Below are 19,170 nucleotides of genomic sequence, written 5' to 3'. Positions count from 1 at the left end.
CAAGAGACATCTATATCTGGGTCCTTTCAGCAAAATCTTGCTAGTGTATGCAATGGTGTCAGCGTTTGGAAGCTGATTATGGGATGGATCCCTGTATATGGCAATCACTAGATGGTTCAACAGTGAGCTAAGCCCTCTCACATCAATTTTATCAGTCAATAGAATGCCCTCCAGACTTGCCTACAGGCCAACTGCAAGGAGGCGTTTCTAAATTCAGATTCCTTTTATATGCACATGATCTTTGCTTTTGTCACACTGACATAAAAACTAGACAGCACACATATTTTTGTGCTTTTGTCTCGTGATATCTTATTTGATTAAAATTTTCATATAATTATAACATTCCATATTGTAAAGTATTATGCTATTATCGTTGGGATAGCAACTATTACCATCAACACTGAAACCTGTTTCACATAACTGAGATCTTGAACTCCAAAGTATGCTACAGGGTAGCCCCTGATATCTTGTGATGATCATTTCCTCTTCTCTCCAAATCCCTCCCCACCAACATTCTAGGTTTTAGAGCCCTATCTCTTTATGGAAGATCAACAGTACCGGCTAGGACCCCAAGACCTATGTTTAGCTTTGAAGCAGTTTCAGAGAACAAATGCTCATTCACAGTCAATAATTTGACACCAGTAATCTACAGAGAAAATGTCCCTTTACCAACTCTCAAGAGCTACTCAGAAAGGGCTCTCACATGCACCTGTAACTCCAGTTCCAGGGATCCAATGCCCTGTTTTGGTCCCATCATACCAATGGCACACAGATATTCATGAAGACACAAAATGAAAATACAATGAAATTTTACAGAAATATTGAGACTGAGGACCAAGGTATCAGAGAGTGAGTGAGCACAGAAAATGTTCCAAAGCAGGGGTCACCCACTACCAGTTCTTCCATTATCATTTTCCTATGGGCTCCATAATTTCTTCAGGTACTGTACCTTTCAGACTGACATCTAGGATAGTCTGCTTGGGTACAAGACCTGTGACATCAATGACAGCAGCAGTGTGGATTACAAGAGATGCCCTGGCAGGCTCTCCTCAGGCATTGGGCATCCAGAATGTCTCCTTCCAACACTGTCACCTTGGCCTTTGTCTGCAGCTCTGTGGACACAAGCATGTCTTTGGGAAACTTTCTGCATGGGTGGAAATTTTCTGACACAGGTGTCAATTACCTAGGTCTTCAAGGGCAGTAATGGTAAGAAGACAATGGGAAGGACACCTTTCTACAGAAGGAAGCATAAACACTCAAAAATCAGAACATAGTGTTTTTAGGGAAGGAGGAAGCATCTATATCCATCTCATCCCTTTGGAGAAAATGTGTCTGAGCAGTGAGATTTCTGCTTTATACATAAACGGAGAGTTATGGGAAATTCCTACATTCCAAAAAGCAACTGAAGAGGTGGTAGCATTCACGTATAAGGAGGGAAAAGCATATTTAATTGATAGGTAATGGGGAAATCATGTGTGGATTTGAAGAAGAAGCAACACTGGAGTTCTGTCTTGGGAAGCTGTGGCATCAACCTGGGGTTATAAGTTGTAAAGGCATAGGAGAAATCTGGATAATGAACATGCTAACCAGATTGTGTCCTCCAGAATTCCAGTGAAAAAGATTCAGAAGAGGGAGACACAAAGATGGACATTTCAGCCCTGTCCCTGAAAGGTCTTGATATTTTCTGGGTCTGTGCTGAGAACAAATGAAGAGTTAGCTGAATTACAGAGATGGAAATAGAGCCTCTGTGAGACAACTATCTTTCAGCATACATCAGCTATCAGAAGCATCCACTGATGCTGCACACAAGTCATCTCTTAAGAGACCCATGTTGCAGACAGGAAGCTGGGGCAGGCGATTCATAAGTATCTTTAGCTTCTATAGAATCCATAGCATGAGACTGGTAATCATGTAGTCAGAAAAATTATCTCATGAAAGGAGCATTGTGACACAGTCCCTCTAGTCCCTGACACTGTCCTCATAGCTAAAAATCATTTTCTAAGGGTCCTGAAGGGTTATCTAGAGGGTGTGAAGATATTTCTGCTAAGAAGCTGCACTGTCATTCCAGAGCTTGGTCCTGCCTCAGGAGCAGCAATGTCAGCAAAGAAGAATGCCAGGCTCTGTCATTTCCTTTGTGAAGATAAAGGTCAGAAGGGAATGATGTTGGAGAATGGAGGTGAAGCATCTGTGGCCCTCCCCTGACTCAGCTCGCTAAAATGCTCAGTGTATGTTGTCTGACTCAGTTTCTCACTCTTTACCACTCTCTGTATCTCTTTCTCTCACTGATTTCACTCTTTATTTTAACTCCATGGCGTAGACTGTTCAATGACTTCCCTCTGCCAAACCACACAATAAAAGGAACAAGTAACCATACCAAGTAGAAAAGACAGAGACCCTCTGCAGAGGCCTCCAATCCAGCATCCTTGCTAATGCTGCAGAGCACTAGCCACGTATATACTGATATCACATTACAGGAATAACACAACTGTGAGACTGCCAGATGGGATGAAAGACAGGGTCTGGAGCTCTAGCAGCTGGGTCTGTAGCCACCATCTCTAGATCAGATACAAGACAGACTCTAGCCCCACAACTGTGGTGTATTTTATGCTGTGTGAACAAGAATCTTCCAGATGTGTTCAAGCATGGAGAAGACTTAAGTTCCAAGTGCACATCCATATTTTCTAGACAAGGCCCCTTCCAATGTTCAGTCAACATTTCCAATAGTCACACAAACAGTCCCTGGCTCAATTACTGGAGAATTTCTTTTTGGTTTCTGACCTGAAGACTTTGTCCAGAGCTTTGACCTCCTGCAGTTCGTTCTCTTGCACCAACATCTTGATGATTTTCTGGCCCAGGAATCCTCATGCTCCTGTTTCCAGGTAGCTCCATCCAGGCATGGTCAATACAGGAAACAGATCACAGTGGGAGCAGGTGTGATGTAGGGTGACCATGAAGAGGGCTAGAAAATAAAGGCCCAATGAAAACAGTTTTTCAGTAATCCCTTGGATTCACTCTACCCAATTTTTGCTAGCACACTGTGACCACTGCCACAGGAGCTAAAATAAAATAAAATCTAACCTGTTAAATTGTTAAAAGTCAGATGGGAGAATCTGGATGCTGGTCTTCTCAGCCCTCAGATCAGTACTAGAGTTTTAATCACTGGTCTTCTGACTCATCAAATCTTGACAAATGCTTGCCTTGTGGTCATTATTTACTCTTTTCTGTGGTTCATCCTTCCTAGTGATTGATAGACATTATGTACTTTATTTGTGACAGAGGAATAAAAGTCAGCTTCAAGGCTACACTGTGGTAAAGACTGTTTTCTTTGGACATGTGCGTTCTTACAGTATTATTGCCAATGTATAAAGGAGTTAGGAAAATGTGAGGGGTATGGCAATGCCTGCTTATAATCCCAGCCCTCTGAAGGCAAAGCCAGATGAGTTTATGGCCAGCCTGGTCTACATAGTGAGTTCCTGAATGCCCAGTGCTATATAATGAGAACTTGTCCCTAAAAATAAACAAAACAAAATGAAAAAAAGAATTGGAAGAACTTTACAAGATTGAATCTAAAAATAATTATATGAAAATTTTACCAGACTTCGAATTTATTCTATGAAAATCTACAATTCATACCATTAAGTATTTATTGCGATTTAAAAAATATGATCTTTTTATTATATTAAAAATATTTTAATTTGTATGCTAAAATTTTCTTTAATGTACTTTACCAAGAAATGAAATCACACAAAGAGTTATACATTTATAGACTTTATTAGAAAGTACAAGTGCAGACCTGCTTTCCCAGAGGCCCAACTTTACTACTTGAGTATCCCATATAAGATAGCCAGCCTCAACACTGTTAATGATGTTCTGCTAAGCTTATACACAGAAACCTAGTATAACTGTCTCCTGAGAAGCTTCATCCAGCATAGGTTGGAAACAGATGCAGAGACCCAGAGCCAAACATCAGGAGATGCTCATGGAGTCATGTGGAAAAGTTAGGGAAGGATATCAGGATACAGAAGGGTCAAGGACACTATGAGAAGATGCAAGGGATCAACTAACCTGGGTCCATAGGGGCTCACAAAAACTGAACCACCAACCAAAGAACATTCAGGGGCTGGAGCTAGGCCTCCTACCCATTTATAGCAGATTGCAGCTTAGTCTTCATGTGGGTCCTCTAACAAGTGGAACAAGGGCTGTCTCTGACTCTGTTTCCTACCATTGGATCCCCTTCCCCTACCTGGACTGACTGGTTAGGTCTCAGTGGGAGAGGAGATGCTTATTCCTGCTGGGACTTGATGTTCCAGGGTGAGATGGTACCCAAGGGAGCAGAGGCTTCTCTTTCTCTGAAGGGAAGGGATTTAGTGATAGGGGTATTTGTGAGGGTCTACTGGGAATAGAAGAGAGAGGAGGCTGCCATTGGGATGTAATGAGAATAAAAATATGAAGAGACTCAGCCAGGAGTAAGGGCCCTTAACCCCTCCCTCTTCCAAGCTGGAATGTTAACTGACTTCTTGGGTAGGTTTTTTATGCAGATGTCTTGTCTGCATAAAAAAGAGTCCAGAAGACTCTTTGGCTTGGTCCTTATTGACCTCGGGATCTTAGAATCTTTCAGTGACCTCTTCCACAGTGTTCTTCGAGGCGTGGGAAGATGGTTTCTACATCAGCTCTACCTCCAGGTTCCTTCACTGTTCCTGGCCTGACTTCCTTTGCTGATGTACAGGGATGTGGATTTACAAGCCAAATAAACCCTTTCTTCCCCAACATGCTTTTGGTCATGGTGTTTCACCTCAGCAGTAGAAACCTTAAGTCAGTATGTGGTATAGATGTCCCACTTACACCTGTGGATTCCAGATTCTTATTTTCTTCACTTTACCACTTGTGAATCTCTGCTTTGCTGTCCACTGCACAAAGAGCCTTGTCTGATGAGGACTGAGGGTTGTACTCATCCATGGGTATACCGATATATATTTAGAAAGCAGTTTGATACTATATCCATCTAGCAATGTAACAGTAGTAAGTCCCCCCACCAAGCCTATGATCTCCCTATCCATAGTACTAGGCATGCATTTCCTAGTGGAGGCTTCCTTATATTTGGCCTAAAAAGTTTTTGGTTTCTCCCATAACATTTGCATCCACGGGGAAATTTTTCTTAGCTGGTTTTTATTATAGCCTACAGCATTCACCCCTGTATAAAAAGGCTGATGTTTTCTTTTTCCCTGTAGCTTTCATGGCACCTTCTGGTTTGTGAAATCTAGCCAGCAGGAAGGAAGCTTCTTGGATAGTGCTACCTTAATTTGTCCACTTCCTATGACCATGTTGTATCTTCAGCAATGATTTCTTACCCTAAGTTTCAATGGGCAAGAACAATGGCAGTAGTTTATACAATTTTCTGGGTCTTTGGGATGCCTGTGACCAAATTTTATTTGGCAATCTGTGGTTCTTGGGAGGAGAGGCATTGCCCTGAGTAAAGTGACAAATTCACATACACACACACACACACACACACACACAGACAGAGAGAGAGAGAGAGAGAGAGAGAGAGGCAGAGAGACAGAGACAGAGAGACAGAGACAGAGACAGAGATGTAAATTCAAACTGCTCTTTAAATACATAGTTCATATCTGTATACCCATGGATGAGTGCAGCCCTCAGTCCTATTGAGAGAAGGTTCTTTGTGCAGTGGACAACAAAACAGAAATTTGCTACTGACCAAACTGAAGTAAGAAAGAGTCTGTGGAGACCTCAGCTGTAAGTGGAACATAGACATCACACACTGTGTTAAGGTTTTTATCGCTTCAATGAAACACTGTCACTGAAAGCTATATATGTGTAGTATATATGTATGTATGTGTGTACATATATTCTTTTCATTTTTTTATTAATCATTCCATTCATTTATATCTCAAACGATATCCCACTTCCTGGTTATCCCATCCACCAACCCCCCCATTCCACCTCTATCCTCCTCCTCCCTTTTGCCTGTATGAGAGTGCTCCCCCATATCCCACATTCTCCCACCTCACTGCTCCAGCATCCCCCTACTCTGGGGCATCAGATCTCCCCAGGTCCAAAGGCCTACCCTCCCATTGCTGTTCAGCAAGGCCATGTATCTGCTATCTATATATCTAGAGCCATGGATCCCTCCAAATACACTCCTTTGTTGGTTTTCTATACTTTGGGAGAACTGTGTAGTCAAGCCAGACTTTGTTGTTTTTCTAATGGGGTAGCAATCCCCCTCTGCTCCTCCAGTCCTTCTGCCAGCACCCACACCATGTTCCCTGAGTTCAGTCTGATAGTTAGCTCCAAGCATCTCCATCTTCATTGGTCAGTTGCAGGCCAAACCTCCCCAGGAACTGCCACTCTTGGTTCTTGTCTTCAAGAATCTCTTGACCATGGCAACAGTGTTGGGTTTGGTGTCTGCAAACATGGTTTATCACCAGGTGAGGCCTTTCCCAGTTGGCCTTCCTACATTCTCTGTTCATTTTTTTTTTGGTACCTCTTCTTCCTTTGAACAGAAACATTTCTGGGTTAAAAGACTTTAAGATGGGTAGATGGCCCCATCCCTCTAACAGGGGCCATGCCTATTTACTGGAGGTGGTATCCACAGGTTTTTATTTCCCCCTTCTCTGCGCATTACAGCTAAAAAATCACATTGGGTCCTGGGAGCCTTCCATTTTCTGGTGTCTGGGACCATCGAGTGGCTATTACCAGTTGCTCATCCTCTCTACTACCTATTTTTATTCAAATTCCTGACCCTTTGTAGCCCTCTCATATCTCCTCCAGTTTCTGATACTCCCACCCTTATTTCCTCCTCCTCCTTTCTCCCTCATTTGTCCCCCTCTCCTTTCACCTCCCACAATTGTCCTGTTCCCCCCTCTATGCAGGACTGAAGCATCCACTTCCTGGTCTTCCTTCTTTCTACTCTCTCTATGGTCTGTAGCTTATATTATAGGCATTGTGAGCTTTTGGGATAATATCCACTTACTAGTGAGTATGTACCATGTGTATTATTTTGTGTCTGGGTTACCTCACTCAGGATGATATTTTCTAGTTCCATCCATTTGCCTGTGAATTTCATGAAGTCAATGTTTTTAATCGCTGCTACATACTCCATTGTGTATATGTACCAGATTTTCTGTATGTATCCATTCTGCTGTTGAGGGACATCTGGGTTCTTTCTAGCTTCAGGCTATTATAAATAAGGCTGCCATGAACATCGTGGAGCATGTGATCTTGTTTTATGATGAAGTATCTTTTGGGTATATGCCCAGGAGTGGTATAACTGGGTCTTCAAGTAGAACTACTTCCAATTTTCACAGGAATTAATTGCCAGACTGATTTCAAACGTGGTTTTACTAGCATGCCATCCCACCAGCAATGAAGGAGTGTTTTTCTTTTTCCACATCCTCAACATCTGCTGTCACCTGCATTTTTTATTTTACCTATTCTGACTGGTGTGAGGTGGAATCTCAGAGTTGTTTTGATTTGCATTTCCCTTATAACAAAAGATGCTGAACATTTCTTTAAGTGTTTCTCAGCCATTCAAGATTCTTCAGTTGAGAGTTCTCTATTTAGCTCTGCACTCCACTTTTTAATAGGGTTATTTGGTTCTCTGGAGTCTACCTTCTTGAGTTTTTTGTATATTCTGTATATTAGGCCTGTGTAGGATGTAGGGTTGGTAAAGATATTTTCCCAATCTACTGTTTTGTCCTATTGATAGTATCCCTTGCTTTACCGAAGCTTTTCAATTTTATGAGGTTCCATTTGTGGATTGCTGCTCTTAAAGCATAAGCCATTGGTGTTCTGTTCAGGAAGCTTCCCCTGTGCCCAAGTATTTGAGGCTCTTCCCCAATTTCTCTTATATTAGGTTCAGTGTAGGTTTTATGTGGAGGTCTTTGATTCATTTGAACTTGAGCTTTGTGCAAGGAGATAGGTATGGATCAATTTGCATTCTTGAACATTCAGACTACCAGTTGGACCAGCACCATTTACTGAAAATGCTGACCTTTTTCCACTGGACGGTGTTAGCTTCTTTGCCAAAGATCAAGTGACCATAGGTGTATGGGTTCATTTCTGGGTCTTCAATTTTATTACATTAATCTACTTGGCTGTTTCTGTACCAATACTATGCAGTTTTAATCCCTCATACCCTCCCCCTGTACTCCCCTACCCACTCCCACTTCTTGGCCCTGGCATTCACCTGTACTGAGGCATATAAAGTTTGCAAGACCAAGGGACCTCACTTTCAACTGATGGCTGACTAGGCCATCTTCTACTACATATGCAGCTAGAGACATGAGCTCTGGGGGTACTGATTAGTTCATATTGTTGTTCCACTTATAGGGTTGCAGACCCCTTTGGCTCTTTGGGTACTTTCTCTAGCTCCTCCATTGGGGGCCCTGTTTTCCATCCAATAGCTGACTGTGAGCATCCACTTCTGTGTTTGCCAGGCACTGGCATAGTCTCATAAGAGACAGCTATATCAGGGTCCTTTCAGCAAAATCTTGCTCGCATATGCAATGATGTCAGCATTTGGAGGCTGATTATCAGATGGATCCCTGGGTGTGGCAGTCTCTAGATGGTCCATCCTTTCTTCTCAGCTCCAAGCTTTGTCTCTGTAACTCCTTCCATGGGTGTTTAGTACTGACGGAGGATCCCATAATACCTCTCCTGGGCAGAAGATATATCCAGAAGATATATATCCAGAAGATAGCCTGTGTTTTTTGTTATTCCAGAAGAATTTGAGAATTGCTCTTTCTAACTCTATGAAGAATTGAGTTTAGATGGGTATTGCATTGAATCTGTAGATTACTTAGGTAAGATGGCCATTTTTACTATATTAATCCTCCCAATCTATGAGCATGGGAGATCTTTCCATCTTCTGAGGTCTTCTTCAATTTTTTTCTTTAGGGATTTGAAGTTCTTGTCATACAGACCTTTCACTTGCTTGGTTAGAGTCACACCAAGTTATTTTATGTTATTTGTGACTATTGTGAAGGGTGTTGTTTCCCTAATTTCTTTCTCATCCCTTTTATCCTTTGAATGGGGGAAGGCTACTGATTTGTTTGAGCTGATTTTGTGTCCAGCAACTTTGCTGAAGTTGCTTATTAGCTGTAGTATCTTTTTGGGAGAGTTTTTTCGGGGTTGCTTCTGTATACTATCATGGCATCTGCAAATAGTGATATCTTGATTTCCTCCCTTCCAATTTGTATCCCTATGATCTGTTTTTTTTGCCTAATTGCTCTGGCTAGGACTTTGATTATTATATTGCATAGGTAGGGAGAGAGTGTGCAGCCTTGTCTTGGCTCTGATTTTAATGGGATTGCACTGAGTTTCTCCCCATTTAGTTTGATGTTGGCTCTTGGATTGCTGTATATTGTATATTGCTTTCATTATATTCAGGTATGTACGTTGAATTTGTGAACTCTCCAAACCTTTTGTTTTTTTGTGGATTACACTTTTTTATTAGATATCTTCTTCCTTTACATTTCAAATGCTATCCCAAAAGTCTCCTATACCCCCCTCCCCCCACCCTGCTACACAACCTACCCAATCCCACTTGCTGGCTCTGCCATTCTCTTGTACTGGGGCATATAATCTTTGCAAGACCAAGGGCCTCTCCTCCCAATAATGATGCAACTAGAGACAGGGTTTGACAGCAGATACCTCACATTGGCTTGGACTGAGAGTTTGGGGAAACATTTTTTGAATGTGGGAGGGCTTGGTGCTGTTCTGACCAGGCTGATAGGCATGCCTCTCCTGTGGGAGCTGTAGGGGTAACTTTGACAGAAGCCAGGGATCCAGGAGACAGGGTCGGAAGTCTGCCATCCCATCTTACGTTTGCCTTTGGCCATCTGGAAATCTCTGGTGTTAGATGTTCTAGCTGTCTCTGGCTGGAGTTTGTTCCTCCTGTGATTCTGCTAGCCTCTGTCAGTACTCCTGGGAGTCCAACTCTCTCCTGAGCCACAGTGGTCAAAGCTCTCTCTGCAGGCAAGCTCTCCTGTTGCAGGGAAGGTGCCCAAAGGTCTGGGTCTCAACTCTGCCTCCTGGCTGAGGATGAAGGCCCAAAGAGAAAATGTCCAAGAAGCTCTGTTGCTTCTGTGGCCCATGTTCTCTCCTGCTAGGACTAGTCTCTGAGAGACCGGGGATCCAAGATGTCGCTCTCACCTGAGACCGGGGGCCAGAGCCCTTTCCTTAGTGATCCTTAGGTCCTCGGTGTGCTAGGGTGCCTGCGGTGTGGAAAGTCCTCTGGGAACCATGGGACCATCTGCCAAGTTTGTGCCCAAGGTGGGGCTGGGCTGGTGCCAACCAGAAAGAACCCCGCTCCAAAACTTTTTACATGAATAGATGCTGTATTTTGACAAAGGCTTTTTCCACATCCAATGAGATGATCATGTGGTTTTTTTCTACGTTAGTTTATATGGAGTATTATGTTGATGAATTTCCAAATATTGAACCATTCTTGCATCTCTGGGATGAAGCCTACTTGATAAATGTAGATGATTGTTTTGAAATGTTCTTGGGTACAGTTTGAGAGAATTTATTAAGTATTTTTGCATTGATATTCATAAGGGAAATTGGACTGTAGTTCTCTTTCTTTGTTCGGTCTTTGTGTGGTATAGGTACCAGTGTAACTGTGGCTTCATAGAATGAATTGGGTAGTGTACCTTCTCTTACTGTTTCATGGAGTAGTTTGAGGAATAGTGGCCTTTGACCTTCTTTGAAAATCTGATAGAATTCTTCACTAAAACCATCTGTCCCTGGACTTTTCTTGGTTGGGAAACTTTTAATGACTGCTTCTATTTCCTTGGGGTTTATGGAGTTGTTTAAACGACTTATCTGATCCTGATTTAACATTGGTACCTTGTATCTATCTAGAAAATCATCTATTTTATCCAGGTTTTTCAGTTTTGTTGAGTATAGACTTTTGTAGTAGGAAGCAATTATTTTTTGAATTCCCTTGGTTTTTGTTGTTATGTCTCCATTTTCATTCCTGATTTTGTTAATTTTGATACTGTCTCTGTGCCCTCTGGTTAGTCTGTCTAAGGGTTTATCTATCTTGTTGATTGTCTCAAAGAAACAGCTCCTAGTTTTGTTTATTCTTTTTACATTTCTTTTTGTTTCTACTTGGTTGATTTCAGCCCTGAGTTTGACTATTTCCTGCAGCCTACTCCTCTTGGGTGTATTTGCTTCTTTTTGTTCTAGAGCTTTCAGATGGGCTGTTAAGCTACTAGTTTATGATCTTTCCAATTTATTTATAGAGGCACTCAGAGATATGAGTTTTCCTCTTAGTACTGCTTTCATTGTGTCCCATAACTTTGTCTATGTTGTGCCTTTATTTTTACTGAATTCTAAAAAGTCCGTAATTTCTTTCTATATTTCTTCCCCGATCAAGTTATCATTGAGTAGATAGTTGTCTAGCTTTCACATGTATGTGTGCTTTCTATTGTTTTTGTTGCTATTGAAGACCAACCTTAGTCCTTGGTGGTCATTTAAAATACATGGGATTAATTCAATGGTCTTGTATCTGTTGAGGTTTGTTTTGTGTCTGAGTATGTGGTCAGTATTTGAGATAGTACCATGAGGTGCTGAGAAGAAGGTATAGTCTTTTGTTTTAGGGTAAAATTTTCTGAAGATATCTGTTAAGTCCATTTGGTTCATAACTTCTTTTAGTTTTACTGCATTTCTGTTTCATTTCTGTTTCCATGATCTGTATATGGGTGAAAAAAGGGGTGTTGAAATCTCCTACTATTATTGTGGGAAGTTCAAGGTGTGTTTTGAGCTTTATTAATGTTTCCTTTACAAATGTGGGTGCCCTTGCATTTGGGGCATAAATATCAGAATTGAACTTTCATCCTGGTGGATTTTTCCTTTGATAAGTATGTAGTGTTCTTCTCCATTTTTTTGATAACTTTTGGTTAAAAGTCTACTTTTTTGGTTATTAGAATGGCTACTCCAGCTTGTTTCTTGGGACCATTTGTTTGGAATTTTTTCACATTCTTTTACTTTGAGGGAATGTCTGTCTTTGACTCTAAAGTGTTTCCTGTATGCAGAAGTGTGCTTGATCTTGTTTACATATCCAGTCTGTTAGCCTATGTATTTTTATTGGGGAACTGAGTCCATTCATAGTGAGAGATATTAGGGACCAATGATCATAGCTTCTTGTTATTTTTGTTGTTAGAGGTGGAATTATGTTTGTGTGTTTGCTTTAGTGTGAAAAGGTTAATTTCTTGCTTTTTCTTGGGTATAGTTTCCCTCCTTGTGTTGGACTTTTACTTCTATTATCTTCTGTAGGGCTGGATTAGTGGAACAATATTACTTAATTTGGTTTTGTCTTGGAATACTTTGGTTTCTCCATCTATGGTAATTAAGAATTTTGCTGAGTATAGTAGTCTGGGCTGGCATTTTTTCTCTTAATGTCTGTTTGACATCTGCCCAAGATCTTCTTGCTTTTGTAGTCTCTGTTCAGAAGTCTAGTGTAATCCTGATTGGTCTGCCATTATATGTTACTTTACATTTTTTCTCTTACTGCTTTCAATATTCTTTCATTGTTCTGTTCATTTGGTATTTTAATTATTATACAACGAAAGGAATCTCATTTCTGGCCCCATCTGTTTGGTGTTCTGTAGGCTTTTTAAAAGTTTATGGGCATTTCTTTCTTTAGGTTAGGAAAGTTTTCTTCTATAATTTTGTTGAAGATGTTTGCTGGTCCTTTGAGTTGGGAATCTTCAGTCTCTTCTATACATATTATTCTCAGGTTTGGTCTTTTCCTTGTATCCTGGATTCCTTGAGTACTTTGAGATAGGAGCTTTTTGTTTTTTGTATTTCCCTTTATTGTTGTGTGGATGTCTTCTGCTGCATCTTCTGCTGTTGTGATTCTCTCTTCTGTCTCTTGTACACTATTGGTGATGATTACATCTGTGACTCCTGTTCTCTTCTCTAGGTATTCCATCTCCAGGGCTGTCTCCCTTTGAGTTTTCTTTACTGATTCTATTTCCATTTTTAAATCCTGCACCGTTTTTTTCAATCCCTTCACCTGTTTGATTGGGTTCTCCTGTATTTCTTTAAGGGATTTATGTGTTTCCTTTCTAAGGGCTTCTAATACCTTATTTGTGTTCTCCTGTATTTCTTTAAGTGAATTCTTTATGTCCTTTCTAAAGTCCTCTATCATCTTCATGAAACGAGAGTTTAGATCTGAATCTTGTTTTAAAGGTGTGTTGAGGTATCTAAGACTTTCTATAGTGGGAGAACTGGGTTCTGATGTTGCCAAGTCAGATTGGTTTCTGTTGCTTCTGTTCTTATGCTTGGCTCTCACCATCTGGTTATTTCTGGTGTTATCTGGCCTCCCTGTCTCCAACTGGAGCCTGTCCTTCCTGTGAGCCTGTGATCCTACTATCCCATGATCCTGGGGAGTTGAGATATAACTGGGGTGTGGGTTGTGTGGGATCAGGTCCCACACTGAATCTCTGCTCCAGGCTGGCACAGGTGGGATCCAGAATGCACTCAGGTCTTCAGCTGTGTTGGAAAACTGCTTCCCACGGTCACAAGGGTCCTAGTACACTGGGTTTTGGGGTGGGGTTTAAGGTCTCACCTGTGCAGCTGGATGTGTCTGAATATCTGGGGAGTTGAGCTGCAACTGGGGTGTGTGCTGTGTGCGATCAAGTCCAACACTGAGTCTCTGCTCCCAGCAATCACAGGTGATGTTAGTATTATTCTTTCCTACTTGGCTTCTCATTTAAATCTCCCTCTTCATTTTCCCTTTACCTGTACACATTGCTATATTCTACTACTCTCACCCTACATCCTTATATCTTTTCTCCCACCCATCAGTAGTCCTAGGTGTTACTCCAAGTTGAACACACAAATATAAAGATCTAGTGCTGAGTCTCACACATGAGTTAGGACATGCAGTGTTTATCTTTCTGGGTCTGGGTTCCCTCACTAGTGTTTTCTTAACAGTATTAACTATTATAAAAGAATTAAGCCTTGTTTATAACAGGGTCTTTAGAAATTGTCCTTGTAAAAAAGGATCTTTCCATTTGGAGCAATGAGGCAACTGGAAGAAGAATGAAAACCAGGTATGTGTTTCTAAACTGCCTTTATCTCTTTGATTTGGGACTAAGTTATTGTCCCAGTACATAATGAAAGAGAAATCAGGAGTTAGAGAAATGGCTCAGCAGTAAGAGCACTCATTGTTCTGGTAGAGAACTCAGGTTAGATTTCCAACACTCACATGGCAGCTCCCACTGTGGGAGGCCAGAAGGTCCTTGTGCTCACATATAAACACTAGAGAAACATCAAACACACAGGCTTGTCTCTTCAAAGGGAGAGATGTTGTCTTATGTTTTTGCTGCTGTGAACAGACACCATTACCAAGGCAACTCTTATAAGGACACTTAATAGTGGCTGTCTCACAGGCTCAGAGGTTCAGTACATTATCAACAAGGTGAGAACATAGCAATATATAGCCAGGCAGGCATGATGTAGGAAGCACTGAGTTCTGTCTTTATCTGAAGCTGCTGGTGAAAGACTGACTTCCAGGCAGCTAGGATGAGGGTCTTAAATCCCACACTCACAGTGACACACCTACTCCACTAAGACCATACCTACTCCAAAAGGACCCCACCCTATAATTGTGCCACTCCCTGGGATGAACTTATATAAACTATCACAAATGTACAACCTGTTATCTGCTTGAAAGGCTGGGAGAGGATGCAGTTAATAGCCTGGTGACCTTTGTGTGGCTGAGACCACACCAGATCTTCCTCAAGACCCTTATCATGAGCCTGTCAGTCTCTAGAATTTATATTTATGGGAGATGTCATTTGTACAAAGAGTTTCTGCGTAGTCATGCCTTAAGCCTTATTGTGCACATAGAATTGAGTTATTTATCACCAGGGGGGTTTTCACTGAATTGTGCTGTGCTTCAATATGCCAAAGGAGATACTGCAATCGATTCCACAGAGATACATTCAACAAATCAGATCACTTAGCACCATATTCCAACACCTCAAGGAAATCAGCAAATCCATGAAAATATTTAGGTCTCACTGTTTTTGTTAAAAATCCATGGGTGTTGACATTATGTGATTATCAATTTACAATGCTAAAATTTATTGAGTTGATACCTACATTGTTACATAGCTACCGTTTTTAATCTTAGAATTGTTATATTAATGACTACATCTTTTATACCATTACAGGCATCTCCTTTACCTCTGCATCTTACTCTGTCTAAATTTGTTTTCCTTGCTGACTCAGGATCAGCCACATTCCCAAATGGGTATTTATAGGCTCCAATACATCTACCTGCATCATTTTTCCTTCCACTTAAACTGTGAAATCTCATCCATTAATCACCATGTAGCCAAATGGCAAGGACCTTTATACCTCTGTCCAGGCAGGGTATTGCCCCCAGACTTTACCTTTATCAAGTGTTACACACCTTTCTGTTTACAGTACTACCAGGTCTCCTTTTTTCTCTCTTAAGTAGACCATAAGTTAGGAGCAGAGACAGAACTGGAGGTCAGAGGTAAAAGATTAGCCTACACATAGGATTTCTTAGTTTGTATACTTAATTACCGTGCAATTGATATATTAAAATTATCTTCAGCCAATTGTTAACATGTAGAAGGCTAAAATATACTAAAATGCATTCTTGGGAAAAACACCAAGAAAACAATATGCCCCCATTTTATACAGAAAAATGATTTCACATTAATCCTCTTCCTTGAACTGCTCTCAGTCTGCTGCTACAAACCCACACTCCAATATTTGGAGATAAAATATCAAGTGTCAATATCCTTTGGTATCCTGATACTCACTGGCAGGTGGCCTTCTAAACAGAACAGTAATTGGACCCTGTGCTGGGTTTTTGGGACCACACTTGTCTATTGCTCAGTTCTATCTGGCACTTAGGATGACCCAGGTCTCTCAGAAAACCCAGGTTAAGTCTTGTCCTCCTCTTTATTTGGCTTGGCTCTCCTCCCTCCCTCCTTCACACTGACCCTGTATACCATTCTCAGGTTGCCCTCCCTGCATGGACTCACTTGGCTCTCCTTTCCAAGTCCCTCGTCATGTAGTAATCTTTCCCAGACACCTTATGCTCAGCTCCATTGTCTTCAATCATAGGTACACACTCGTGAGAGAGTGCTTCCCTATGCCTCCTTTATTCTATGACCACAGATTGCAGAATCATGAAGAAAATGCAAAAGAGGCTCACAGTCTCAGGCTGATGACCATCATTCTGTACCTTATTGTCCCTTGAGGTGTTTTACTTTCATGACAAAGGCTAGTGATCAGGGCTACCTACCTAAAGTAAGGACTACTCCTACCTTAACCCTATGTTTGAGTAATCTTCTCTGGTGAGCACCACATAACACATACTTCTACATGATTAAGGCCAATCTCAGATTGCTACTTCCTCTGATTGAACTCTATGTCAGTGTTTGATTTGTGAACTGACAAGGCCTGGGTATGGAAGGGAAATCATAGCAGTGCACAAGAAAAGAAAGACGCTGAGTCCAGTTTAGACATTACAATATTTACTGCTGTTTCTGTCTTGCTTCAGAAAGCAATGGGATTTTGCCAAAGCAGGATATGCTTTAGGACTTAAAGGGAAAAAGAAAACTAGTACTAAGTTCTAAGTGACAGGAAATTGAAATTGCCAAAGTCTTTGGTCACAGCAACTGAGACTCAGCTGCGTGTGTCTCTGAGCAGGGGCTTCCGGAAGAAAGCTCGTGAGTGTGTTAGTGACTGTCAAGGCTTCTGGTGACTTGAGAAAGATACAAGTTGGTTTCTGTGTCTACAAGAGGCAGCAGGACCTGGCTTGTGTCTCTGTACTTGCTACAGGTCCTTATAACTCCCAGATCCATGTACCTGCCCTTTTTCCATCATTGATACTTTGTGTCCAGTATCTCCCTGTGCTGTTCCACTGGTGTCCTGATCCACTCTGAGGTTTTCTGCTTTGCTTCCTCCCAGCTCACAAGTGGCTCATAGCCAAGATCTTGCTGAGCTTTCTTGTAAGAGAAAGTGAACGTGCTATTAGACAGTGTGACTAAGTGGTAGTTAAAGAGAGGTGTATACCTGTAGACTGGACATAGCAGGAAGCTCACAGTTTCCAGCAGGAAGGCAAGCCAGTACAGTAGGGGCAGAGGAAGGCTCCAGCTGGAATCAAGGCAGAAGTCCCATTACTGTCTCAGGGTATAATTTAAACCATCATAGCTTTGGTGAGGCATGTCATCTGAGATGTAGAAGAACTGTCCTTGGATGCTTGTGGACTTCTTGGGGTCTCAAAGGCCCCTGGCTACCAGAATGTGTGCCCAGGCCACATTGCCCACATATACTTGGTTGGTTGTGGAGAATTTACCAGTAACACTCAGAATACCCTTATGTTTGAGGGCCATAATTATTACACTAGAAATGAATGGACTTCTCTCCCCCAAAATATACATGGGCCTTAAGGCACAAGTTATACAAAGCGCCACCTTTGTTCAGCATTCTCCCATTGGCTGCCAGCACCACCTTCTCTGCCATCGTTTTGATGTATGGGTATGGATCAGACCATGTGCTTTCATGATTCTGTTCCTCGTGGCCATTCACGACAATCTTTCTTGTATGAGTTGGGCCCTGCAACATCAGCTGAGCTGCAGAAGATGAAGGCTGTCACACTGGCTCAGATACAGGCCTCCAATAGGTTCTGGGTACCTAATCACAAACACACACTCTTAGTGTCAGTGTTGGAACATAAAACATGGAGTTCCCTTCCTGTTATTTCTACCCCAGCACTTTTTTTTCTGTTCTTGAATCAGCACAACTATGCTTTGGGCACATAAAAAATAAATGAGCAAATAAACAGTCAAATAGAAAAAGTGATATATGCTATCTGGTATCTGAAACTTCCAGATGTCCAGCCTTGACAGGTCTTCCTTTCTTTGTCTGTGATCTCTGAGTCTAAGGAAGAACACAGCCTTTCTAACATGTTCCTTGTCAGTATAGCATTAAGAACAAGGATTTGGACCGGGGTGCCTTGCCAGCGGAGTCTCCAGACACCCACAAGGACCCACACAGGATTCCCCATGGGATCCTAAGATCGGAACACAGTGTCTGCTCCAATCCAATCGTGCGGAACCTGAGACAGCATTAACTAGGGAAGCAGACAACTCCGCCTGAGGTGGGGCACAAGTTCCTTCCGGTCCACTCGAGCACCGGGGTGCCTTACAAGCAGAGTCTGCGGACACCCGCAAGGACCCACACAGGATTCTCCATGGGATCTTAAGACTTCTGGTGAGTGGAACACAACTTCTGCCCGAAGGCAGGTTTGAACACCAGACATCTGGGCACCTTCTGTGCAAGAAGAGAGCTTGCCTGCAGAGAATACTCTGACCACTGAAACTAAGGAAAGAGCTAGCCTCCCAGCTCTGCTGATAGAGGCTAACAGAGTCACCTGAGGAACGAGCTCTAACCAGAGACAACTATAACAGCTAGCTTCAGAGATTACCAGATGGCGAAAGGCAATCTTAAGAATCCTAGTAACAGAAATCAAAACCACTCACCATCATCAGAACGCAGCACTCCCACCCCACCTAGTCCTGAGCACCCCAACACAACCTAAAATCTAGACCCAGATTTAAAAGCATATCTCATGATGATGGTAGAGGACATCAAGAAGGACTTTCATAACTCAAATAAAGAAATACAGGAGAGCACTGCTAAAGAGTAACAAGTCCTTAAAGAAAACCAGGAAAACACAACCAAACAGGTAGAAGTCATTAAAGAAAAACAGGAAAACACATCCAAACAGGTGATGGAAATGAACAAAACCATACTAGAACTAAAAAGGGAAGTAGACACAATAAAGAAAACCCAAAGTGAGGCAACGCTGGAGATAGAAACCCTAAAAAAGAAATCTGGAACCATAGATGCGAGCATCAGCAACAGAATACAAGAGATGGAAGAGAAAATCTCAGGTGCAGAAGATTCCATAGAGACCATCGCCACAACAATCAAAGAAAATACAAAACGCACACGGATCCTAACACAAAACATCCAGGAAATACAGGACACAATGAGAAGACCAAACCTAAGGAAAATAGGAGTTGATATGAATGAAGATTTTCAACTTAAAGGGCCAGCAAATATCTTCAACAAAATTATAGAAGAAAA

General features: G+C 41.8%; 2 pseudogenes; both read right to left on the bottom strand.

Annotated features, from left to right (window-relative positions):
- LOC110287719 overlaps positions 1 to 2,897 on the bottom strand; it is a 7,368-nt pseudogene extending 4,471 nt beyond the window's left edge.
- A 14,001-nt stretch (positions 2,898 to 16,898) lies between these two features.
- On the bottom strand, positions 16,899 to 17,712 carry LOC110287718 (annotated as a pseudogene).
- Positions 17,713 to 19,170: the final 1,458 nt, after the last annotated feature.

This window comes from Mus caroli, unplaced genomic scaffold (assembly GCF_900094665.2).
Source record: "Mus caroli unplaced genomic scaffold, CAROLI_EIJ_v1.1 scaffold_15468_1, whole genome shotgun sequence".
NCBI lineage: Eukaryota > Metazoa > Chordata > Mammalia > Rodentia > Muridae > Mus > Mus caroli.
Note: the sequence above shows the minus strand (reverse complement) of the source record. Positions and strands in the feature narration are given on the sequence as shown.